Raw genomic sequence first — 12,296 nt, forward strand, 5'->3', positions numbered from 1 at the left:
TTGGTAGAAGAGGGCACAGGGGGATAAACGGTGATGGAAGGAGACTTGCCTTGGGGTGGTTAACACACAATACAATATACAGATGATGTATTATAGAATTATAAACATGAAATCTATATAATTTTATTAACTAACTAGAGGACTGGTGCATAAAATACGGGCACTTGTGGGGGGGGGGTCCTCAGCCTGGCCGCGCCCTCGCAGTCGGGGAGCCTGCATCGGGAATCCTTAGCGCTGCCATGGAGATGGGAGAGGCTCCCGCGACCACTGCTGAGCTCACCAGCCATGAGCCTGGCTTCTGGCTGAGCAACATTCACCCTGTGGGAGCGCACTGACCCCCAGGGAGCAGCTCCTGCATTGAATGGGATCAGGTCGAAACCAGCTCTATGACATCCCCCAAGGGGTCCCAGATTGCAAGAGGGTGCAGGCCAGGCCGAGGGACTCCACCGGTGCACGATCAGGGTCAGGGAGGGACACGGAAGGTTAGCCAGCTGGAGAGGGACCATGGGAGGGCTCCAGAGCGTGTCTGGCCTGTCTTGTTCAGTCCTGATCAGCCAAACCCCAGCAGCAAGCTAACCTACCTGTCGGAGTGTCTGCCCCTTGGTGGTCAGTGCAAGCCATAGCAAGCGGTTGAGCTGACTTAGCATATCATTAGCATATTACGCTTTGATTGAATGACTGGATGAACGAACAAATGGACACTTAGCATATTAGGCTTTTATTAATAGGATGCAAACCCAATGAATACAATTTAAAAATACTGACAGCCCTACTGGCATGGCTCAGTTGTTGAGCAACAATCTATGAACCAGGAGGTCATGGTTTAATTCCAGATCAGGATGCATGCCCAGGTTGCAGGCTCAATTCCCAGTATGAGGCATGCAGGAGGAAGTCTACCAATGATTCTCTGGCATCATTGATGTTTCTATCTCTCCCTCTCTGAAATCAATAAAAATATATTTTAAAAGATATTAACAAATAATAATTTTAAAAAACATATTACTATGAGAGGTCTGAAATTTTACTGTTTTCTTCTAGGATTTTTATTGTTTTGAATCTTATATTTAACTCTTTAATTCATTTGAGATTATTCTTGCATATGGTGTAAGAGGCAGCCTAATTTCATACTATTGCACGTATTTGTCCAATTTTCCCAGCACCATTTATTGAATAGGCTGTCTTTACCCCATTGTATATTCTTGCCTCCTTTGTCAAATATTAACTGACCATATAGGCCTGAATTTATTTCTAGGCTCTGTATTCTGTTTCATTGATCTTATGTCTGTTTTTATGTCAGAACCATGTTGTTTTGATTATTATGGTCTTGTAGTATGGTTTGATATCAGGTACTGTGACTCCTCTAACTTTATTCTACGTTCTCAAAATAGCTGTGGCTATTAGGGTCTTTTGTGGTTCCATATATATTTTTGGGTTATTTGTTAAAGTTCTATAAAGTAAAGCCATTGGCATTTTTATAGAGTTTATTTGGATATATAGATTCATTTGGGGAGTGTGAACATTTTAACAAAGTTAATTCTTCTTATCCATTAGCATGATATGTGCTTCCATTTAATGGTATCTTCTTCAAATTCTTTGTATAGTGTCTTATAATTTTCTGAGTACAGCTGTTTTACCTTCTTGGTTAAACTTATTCCTATGCATATTTTTATATAATGGTAAATGGGATCATTTTCTTTATTTCCCAGTCTGATAGTTCATTATTGGTGTATAAAATGCAACCAATTTCTAGAGATATATTTTGTAACATGCTACTTTACTCAATTTATTTTATCAGTTACAGTAGTTTTTTGTGACATCTTTAGGGTTTTCTATACCCAGTATCATATCATTTGTAAATAATTATAGTGTTACTTCTTCCTTTCCAAGTTGGATGTGTTTTATTTCTTCTTATCTGATTGCCGTGGCTCGGACTTTCTGTACTCTGTTGAATAAGAGTGGTAAAAGCAGACATCTCTGTAAGGGAAATGCTTTTAGTTTCCCCCCATTGCGTATGAAGTTAGCTCTGGTTTGCCATATAGTACCTTTAGGATTTTGAGGTATGTTCCCTCTATTCCATTTTGCTGAGAGTTTTTATCATAAATGGGTGATGGATTTTGTAAAAAACTTTTATGCATCTATTGATATGATCATATGTTTTTATCCTCCCATTTGTTTATGTGTTATATAATGTTAATTGATTTGCAGATATTGTACCCTCCTTATATCCCAGGAACAAATCTCACTTGAATATGTTCATCAGGGATATTGGTCAACTTTAAAAATTTACAAACAATTTAACTATTTCTTATAATGTTGTATTGTAGTTGTTCATTAGGTAAAAACAAAGAGATACTTCAACTGATTTCATGAAAGTTCTGTAAAGACTTTATAGGTTACTATTGAAAAAATATGTACCTCAGAGAAATTCCTTAATGTGATTCTGAACTGGGTATTCTACCCTTGTCTCTTTATATTTATTACACTGAGAGAGAAAATAAATAGCTTGAATTACTTCTTCAAGTATTAGAAATTAGCCACTGGGTTTGGATTTGTTGTTCTCTAAAGCAATCCCTTATTCCACATACTAATACTTTAACATTCACTCTCACTTAAGTAGCTGAAATGCCAAAATCAACAAAACTAACGACTGCCGATGTTTTACTATTCTTGGATAGTGCAGCTCCATGTAAGTATTAGACAACAATGTAATGTTTCTAACTAAATTAAGCTCAAGATCTTACTTGACAAGCTTGGACATTCCAAGATTCAGTAGAAAGACAAAAAATAATAATATTGAGATAATTATATTCTATAGTGGACATATAACACCTGGCTTTGAACTTCCCTGTGAAGCTTTGTTGTTCAGAGATTGTACTTGGACTTTTAAATACTGAAATACAGAAAACTTTCCATAAGGAAGCAATAAATATCCCGGCAATGAAACAAAGGAAGTTGTCTTGATTTCTTTTTTCATTGATATCTCCTGCATTTTCTGTGTATATGGGGGAAAAATGGCTTTCTACTGTATCTGCTTCAAAAAATAGATTCAGAGACACTTAACAAACTAAGAAGAGTTTTTGTGTGTGTGTGTGGTTACATTGAAATGTGACATCAGTCTACCTCTTCCACATGTGCTCGTTAAAATCTGCAAGCTGCCACCACACAGGTCTTCTTTCAAGGTTTCTCTGTATTTCCCCTCTGGTTTCACATTGTTAATTGGTTTAACCAAAAAGAACAATGTCTTCCTAGTAACAGGAAGGTATCCAAGTTTCATATTAGCTTTCTTATCTCTAGTGGCTATCTCTAGCAATACAGAATACTAACGAATAAAATATAAAGACCTCTGTGAATGGATGAAAAGGGAAAGGTGATGTGCATTTCTCAAAAGTTGTACCACTAGACCACGTGTCTCCTTGCAATTTTCTCCAGTGTGATCTCAAACATATTGTAAGTAGACCTCCAATGTGCTGAATTCTTTTTGTTTAAGGCGTGATGTTGCCAAGCTGTTAGAATGATGCAGCTGGGTCTAAAAATCGGCAGTTTTTAGTCAAAGCTGAACAGTGTCCATAGATTTTTCTGAGCCACTTCCAACATACAGTAGCAGCTGCTGTGTTTATGTACGGCACCACTGTGCAAGTGGCAATTAAACTCCCAAATTCTAGATACGGAGCTGGGAAGCTGCAGGCAGTCGGCACAAAACTGGCGTTGAGCTAAAACAGAAAAGATCCCTACTTTGGAAATGTAAGTCAAAAGAACAAATCTCATGCCACTGGGTCCTTAGAATGGTAGGTAAAAGCCAACACTGTTTGATAGACCAGGACAAGAAGTTTTAGAATGAAATATGAAAGTATTATGTCCTTCATTTTTTCCACGTCTGGCTTTAAAAAGTAATTACAAGAAGCATGAACTATGTGATACATTATAAAACAATTAGTGTGTAAGATTCATATCTATCTATCTATCTATCTATCTATCTATAAAAGCCTAAGCAACCGTTATGACCGGACAACCGGCTGGTAGCTATGATGCACACTGACCATGAGGGGGCAGACACTCAACGCAGGAGCTGCCCCCTGGTGGTCAGTGTGCTCCCACAGCCAACCTCCTGCAGCCGGCCAGCCTCCTGTGGTCCCTCCCGAGGGGCTGGCCGGCTGAAGATTGGGACTGGGCAAGATAGCCCCAATCAGCCCCAATCGCCAGCCAGGCGGAGGGAACCCACCCATGCACAAATTCGTGCACTGGGCCTTTAGTCATATAATAAAATAGGATTTCAGTGCCTGTCCTATGTGTGCAGAGTCCTAATACTGATCTTATAAGGGCAAATTATTTTGAAATCATTATAGGTTTTGGTTTTGACATTTGGGGCATATGAATAAGAATGTCAAAATGTCTCTGATGCAAAATAACAGGCAATTACAGTCACAGGCATTGCACTTACTGGGTATTTCCTCTTTTTGAAGTTCTAGACATAATGGGATTTTTTTTCCCCAAAAATTACCAGCTTTAAATTCAGTGGACAACACCTTTCAGCATGTTATTAACCCCAAAAGGAAAATTTTAGATGTGAATGACTACCCACTGGGATATTGTCAAGTGCTATAATTTTTTATATGTTGTTAAGTAGATCTTTCCATGTTGGCAGAAAAAGTATAGTATCTTATCTAGCATATTTTGGAGAAATAATTTATTTTTATTCTGTAATTGTTTATGAAACACTATAAAATACAGTTTTGTTTAATTCATACTTGTTCAATCACCTAATGAAAAAAAAGTTAAATACACCTCGAACCTTTATATTAGCAAGACTGGTTCACAACCTGGTGGTACCATGTGACCAGTTTGGAATATTGGATTTAATGTATACCAATTTCTAGCCAAGCCACAGAATTGCCATTGAACATGACCTCCCACTTTTGATCACTGTCCAATTGTAATCCAATAAGACAGAAAGGAAAAGTAGAAACAAGTTGGAAAGCATCTGTGTCTTTGAGTTACTACATAGCAGAGAACCACCCAGAATCCCTATACAAACCAGAACATTTGCATTTGTTGTAGCAGGAAATAAAACTCTGTTTATTGAAGTCTGTCATGGGCCCCACAGAATGTTGCTTCAATGACAGACTTCATATACTAAGGTGCTCCTATAAGATTATAGTAAAGCTGAAAATCTCCTATTACCTAGTGACATCATAGCCATTGTAATGCTGTAACAAACTCATTACTCATGTGTTTGTGATGATGCTGGTGTAAGCCAACCCAATGCGCTGCCAATCACATAAAAGTATGGCACGTACATTTCTCTGCAGGACGTAATACTTGACCATGGTAAACAACCATGGTGCTGGTTTATGTATTTACTACTCTATACTTATTACTATTTTAGAGTGTACTCTTTCTACTAATAAAAAAAAGTATTGCTAAAAACCAGTATACTCTGTTATGTCAACAGCAGTCTCAGGTATCTGTTTTTCAGCCTCTCAACTGTATCATTTTCTCTTGTGCTTGATTTAATCTTGTGTCATTTTATAACTTTAGTGCAGCATGAGTGTGCAGTGTTTATAAAGTCCACAGAACTGAGCAGTCATGTCCCCAGCCCTCACACTCACTCACCGCAGTCACTGAGGCACTGATAATGAGGTGACTAAATAAAACAGAAATCTGTATCTAGAAACAGGGTTCTGTGATAACAAATCTTTTTGTGTAGTTGGCTTCGTGTTCAAGAATTTTATACTGAATTCTGGAAAGACCTATGTTTTGTATCAGTGACATTTTTGATAAAATTGTTAACTTAGAGAACATGATTATATGACTCTCTACTGAAAGCTATTAGGTACAAAATTGGAAAACAATGCCATAATCACATGTGCTGGCTGATATTGACTATTTTTGTCAAAATATGACAAGGAAGAGAGGAATTAAAAAAAAGAATCAGATGATGTATAAGTAGAAAAGAAAGCATATAAAGCTTCTATAAATTCATGATCCTTCCATGTTAGGAAATCAGATGCAACCATAACTCTAACATTTGAAAGTAAGATTTTTAAAGCCTTTGAACAGTGTCAACACTTCCCAATGGATGAGGTGATCAGAGCCTGCCATGGAGACAGACATTGTGGCAAGGAAGGAATGAGATAAAGGACACTTGAAGGTTATGGCTAAGAAAGAACTTTAAGATTGATTAGTAAAACATCTTAGTGATTTGAACAGAGTTGTGGGGAAAGTCTACTGCCTGAGGATTAAGGAGCCCAAGCTAAAAATAGCCTTTAACTTTAAAATGTCTTTTTTTTTCATTTTTATTTGAGAGAAAGAGAGAAACATTGATTTGTTGTTCCACTTACTTATGCATTCATTGGTTGCTTCCTGTATGTACCCTGACCAACGATCAAACTCACAACCTTGGTACCTTGGGCCCACACTGGAACCAACTGAGTAACCCAGCCAGGGCCAAAACAGAGTGTTTGTTAATATAAATTTCCAATGTTGCCACACATGGTCACTTTCTTCACGAGAAAGTAGTGAGTTTTTCCTTGAAAACAATAACTTAACTCCCTACAGTATCCCTTTGTTTACTTCTAGGTCAAAATTGTGTACTACACAGTTAAACAAAAGAGTAAATATATAAATACCGACATAAAACCTTAATGATTTTAATTTTATTGAAACATTTCTACAAGTAAAAAGTTCAGGTTTGTTGTCGATGTTTTGGTGTCACATTTCCTCCAAATTTTTTCTTTCCCATATTTAAATGGAATTTAAACATATCTCAAAATCTTTTCTATGATTTACAATAAGTGATTAGCCTTCTCTTAAGAAAGGTCAAGTTGACTTTCAATTAAAATAAGAACAAACTATGTGAAGAATAGGATGATCAGGGAAAGAAATACCCCTCTTGAGTGTTCATGAGACACCCTTTTCGTAGAAAAGCAAGGAAAAAAACTTCCACGGTGTGCATAAGAGAATGCTGGAGATACTATCTTTGAGAAGTTTTTCCTGTAGAATGTGTCCAATGGCCCTCAAATTCTTGAATATCCGTCAATGGATTTCTAATGGAAGAACAATAAAAAGGAGGTACAAAAATTATATAAGTCTAGGAAATTGCCTACACTTCATTATTTTGCCACCCTTTTCCTCAATTGTCCTGTACAATATTATTTCATGACTTTGAGTGTTATATTTCCAACTCCTCTCTGCTTTCCTCTTCCACCTGGGCTGCACGACTACAAATTTTCCTGAGTATTTGAGACATGCATATGTTGATTTTTCTTTCAAAAAAACAAAGTATCTAAAAATAGGAAGCTATTGCTACGGGAATTAAATAGCCTTTTGCTTTCTGTTTCATGGTCAACTCAAAGTAAAGATAAAGTGTTCCATTAAATCTCTTTTTAATAGTATAAGTGCCCTGATGAAATTGTCTCACTATACAAAACCATTATGTTAGACACAAATTAAGGCACACACAAGACATTACAATGGTATTTAGAGTGAAATATTTATGAAGTGATTTAAATACTAATGACACAGCATTCCTAAAGGAGCCACAAAATTAAAGGATAAGAACATTCCACACCAGCACCACAGCCCTTGAGTCCGCTGCATGTTGCATATATTGCTTCTCATTACTCAATTCTTAGAAGTGCAGCCAGGAGATAGAAGAGAAAAAGGATGTGTGGGAAGGAAGGACTGGATTTGAAGGACGTAGCCTATTTACCCTTGACTCTTATAACCAAATCAGCAGCACCTCATTGGTCAAAAATCCACTTATGTAGTGATTTCAACTCAGATACAATCTTGTCATTCTTAATGGAGGGAATGTATACTGCTACTGGATAACTATAAATAAATGTCAGCTCTATCCTGCCATCGTTAATTCACCTTACAACTCTCTGCCCCTGCCATTCACAGCACGTTGGTGATCTATTTATTTGCAAGATAGCTGATATGGATCTAGTTGTCACAGGGAGAGACTAGACTGTCCAGCTAAGTTAATGCATTTCCTTCCAGGTGTACCTATCTTATCAAGAACAAGTCCTTCCCAGATGTCCTCCAGCAGACTTTTCCTGGTTCTCATTGGCTAAGTTTGGTCACATGTGCATGTGAACTTGATCAGTACTGATCCATCTCTTGTGTTGAGATGATTTCCTGAGCACATGCACCTACAGATGGCAAATAATAAAACAAAACTGACCTATTGCCCATGAGGAGGAAGAAGCTGAGTTGCTTTTAATTAGAAAACTAGTTGTAGTTGTCGTAACTCTAAAGCATTTTTTAAAGTTAAATAAATATAGAGAAGAAATCAGAAAATCATAGAATTGAATGACTACATTTTAAATCTTTGGTCAGGGTTGAGTATTATAAGCCATTACGAAAAATTAATAATTTACCAACTCTTAACTTATTTATAATTCCAACATTTGGTAAACTGATTTCTTTTTTTTTTAAAGATACATTTATTCAGCGTCATGATCAGACTATTACATTTAGCAATCAACAGCATGGGTGCAAAGAAAAAAAAATCTACATTAAAACCTTTGGTTGGAATGCTTTACACTTTCCACAGAACAGAAACTAAAATAACCTGTTATACAATTAGTCACAAATACAGTCCTCGAGTTTTTTGCCCATTCACATGAGTATTGTCTAACACAGGGGTCCTCAAACTTTTTAAACAGGGGGCCAGTTCACTGTCCCTCAGACCTTTGGAGGGCCGGACTATAGTTTAAAAAAAAACTATGAACAAATTCCTATGCACACTGCACATATCTTATTTTGAAGTAAAAAAACAAAACGGGAACAAATACAATATTTGTATTTGCATGTGGCCCACGGGCCGTAGTTTGAGGACCCCTGGTCTAACACATGTCTTCTTTGTAGCAGCTAGGCCCTGCCACCACTGTGCTTGGCTGAGTTCACAAATCTGTTGTAACCTGTAGCTTCCCTGCCACTTCTCTGGCTCTCCTCTCCTGCTAAGCTTTGTTTCCTGGCAGTAATGCATTTCCTTCTGCCACTGCCAAAGCTACTGCTGCTGCTGGAACCGCCACAGCCCCCTTGGTTTCGTGGTTTGGCTAAGTATTGACCTCCACCACCATAAGGGCCAGAGCTTCTGCCCCCAAAGTTTCCTCCTTTCATAGGCCCAAAATTTGAAGATTGATTGTTGTAATTGCCAAAATCATTGCAGCTTCCACCACCTCCAAAATTGCTTCCATCATTACCAAATCCATTATAGCCATCCCCACTGCCACCATATCCACCACCACCACGGCTGCCACCAAAGCCACCTCGACCACTGAAGTTTCCTCCACAACCAAAGTTGTCGTTTCCACCAAAACCACCTCCACGACCACCTCCGAAGTTTCCAGAACCACTTCGACCTCTTTGGCTGGACCAAGCACTAGCCACCTCTTGCTTAGATAGAGCTTTCCTTCCTTCACAGTTGTGGCCATTCAGTATGGTATTTCTGAATGACAGTCTTGTCTACAGAGTCATGGTCACCAAAGGTTACAAAAGCAAAGCCTCTCTTTTTGCCACTGCCTCGGTCAGTCATGATTTAATCACTTCTATTTTCCCATACTGTTCAAAATAATCTCTTAGGTGATGTTCTTCAGTGTCTTCTTTAATACCACCGACCAAAATCTTGTTCACAGTTAAGTGGGCACCAGGTCTCTGAGAATCTTCTCTTGAGACAGCCCTCTTTGGTTCCACCGCTCTTCCGTACACCTTGTGTGGCCTTGCCTTCATGGCTGCATCCGCCTCCTCCTCAGTGGCATAGGTGACACACCCAAAGCCTCTGGAGCGCTTGGTGTTTGGATCTCTCATCACCACACAGTCCGTGAGCGTCCCCCATTGCTCAGAATGGCTCCTCAGACTCTCATCGGTTGTTTCAAAGCTCAAACCTCCGATAAAGAGCTTCTGCAGCTGCTCCGGCTCTTTGGGAGACTCAGACTTAGACATGATGACTGCAACAGGGGGAATTCCAACGATGCTTACTCCGCGGTGTTCACCAGCAGAAAGGAGTGACCTAAGGAACGGATCTCAGTAAACTGATTTCTTAAAACTTTTAACAGTTGAAGCAGCAATGTGAAGATAAGATTAAATAGATTAAGGCAAAGTTTTAGCTGTCTAAAATAATATTGGATCAAATGTACAAGCCCAGATTAAAATACAATTTAAAAATAACACAAACAGTAATCATTATGACTTGGGATACATTAACACTTTGTATCACAATAGCTCTTGAGATAGAAGTATATGAACACCCAAATGCAATATTATGTTTAATGTTCTAGATGATAATTCATATATATGAATCCCCAATGTTTTGAACATTGTGATAGGAAAGAGTAAATAAATCTCACATCTGTATGTTATAAACAGATATAATTTAATGCTTAAATTTGAAGAAATTATATTTCACTAAGACCTCACTTGATAATAATTCCAAATAAATGAGGTGATTGGGAACTACAAAATAAAACAAAGAAAAATTCATAGTGATTATTTTAAGAGTGGTGTACTACAACAGTGTAGTGATTGTGCAGGATGGGTGGGTGAATGTGGAAGAGGGTATAGGGGAGATAAATTGTGATGGAAAATAATAAATTTTAAAACTACAAAAAAGAGTGGTGTAGTAGACATACCTCTCATTAATGTATACTACTTACTTTTTATTATTAAATGTATTAGTTTTCATTCAAATGAAATATTTTCTATGCTTAAATACAAAACTCTTATCTAAGCAATTAAATTCATAAGATGGTTTCAATACTTACACTTAAAATATCAACATCCCATATTTCAGAGCTCCCATACTTTAGGGAATGCATATGTAAATGTAACTATGTAAATTGACCTAAGAGCTGCCTTGGTATTAAAAATAGTGTGTACTTAAAGATATGATAGTTTGCAATATTTCCTGGAAGACAAAATTATTGTATTAAATGACTGACTATGAAAGTAGTTTAATATTTGCATTACATTAACAGAAGATGCCATTAAGTACATTTTATAACATTATTTAAATTAGATCAGAGTAAAAATATATTGAAACCATCTGGAAAGATGCTCTGTTAGAATACTGCGTGAATGCATCCCAACCTAAGCCTACAGGAGGAATGTGATTTAGATGCCCCTGAGGTATTATTTAAATGGTTAAATGATAACAATACTCTAATTATCTAATTTCACTGATTGTTGACAGAACTTCAAAATGTTTACTTGGTTAATAATTGAAATGTATGAATCTTATCATACTAGAAAAGTACTATAACAAAAAGCACCTGAAACTGAGACAAGAGATCAGAACTATTTCTAGTTCTAATATTAAATACTTTAGTGTTTTTGACCAATATATTCCTCTTTTTGGGTCTCCAATTGTCATTTATCTGATGATAAAAATGATAGAGTTGAGCTAACATAGCTCAAGCATTCTATAAGACTATGGAACAAAGAGGTTTTAACCACAGTCATGTCATACACAGAATTTTTATGTCATTTGTACTTTTTGGTATTGAACTAAAGTTTGTAATTAAAAAAAGAAAAAAAAATATATATATATATATATATATATATATAACTTATATATATAAAAAGGAAGGAAAAGGGAGAGAGAGAAATATTAATGATGAGAGAGAATCATTGACTGGCTGCCTCCTACATGCCCCACACTGGGGATTAAGCCTTCAACCTAGGAATATGCCCTGACCCGGAATCGAACCGTGACCTCCTGGTTCATAGGCCGAAGTTCAACCACTGAGCAACATCGGCTAGGCTAAAGTTTGCCATTTTTAAATCATCATCAAGATATGGGATATTTTTATTTATTTTTAGAGAATGTAATGGAGAGAGGGAGGGAGGAAAGGATGGAGAGAAGAAGAGAATAAGAGAGAAATATCCATGTGAGAAAGAAACAGATCTGTTTGCCTCCCTTATGCGCCCTGACTGTAGACTGAAACTGCAACCTAGGTATGTGCCCTGACTGGGAATGCAACCCAAGACCTTTTGGTGTACGGGATACTAATTGAGCTACCTGGCCAGGTCTAAAGTTTGTGATTTTATTTTCCATATCACATGCCTTCAGGTTAATATAAGTACTTATTGGTCTATATGTCTGTTCAATGGCACAAGAACAAACATATAGGCCAATGGAATAAAATAGAAAAGCCAGAAATCGACCCAAACCACTATGCTCAATTAATACTGGACAAAGGAGGCAAGACCTACAATGGAGGCGAAGACAGTCTTCTTCATTAATGGTGGTGGGGAAATTGGACAGATACATGGAAAAAAATGAAACTAGACCA

At 37.3% G+C, this 12,296-nt stretch overlaps 1 pseudogene; it reads right to left on the minus strand.

Annotated features, from left to right (window-relative positions):
• Nucleotides 1-8,874: 8,874 nt before the first annotated feature.
• Nucleotides 8,875-9,991, minus strand: LOC102418477 (annotated as a pseudogene).
• Nucleotides 9,992-12,296: the final 2,305 nt, after the last annotated feature.

This window comes from Myotis lucifugus, unplaced genomic scaffold (assembly GCF_000147115.1).
Source record: "Myotis lucifugus unplaced genomic scaffold, Myoluc2.0 scaffold_154, whole genome shotgun sequence".
NCBI classification, from domain to species: domain Eukaryota; kingdom Metazoa; phylum Chordata; class Mammalia; order Chiroptera; family Vespertilionidae; genus Myotis; species Myotis lucifugus.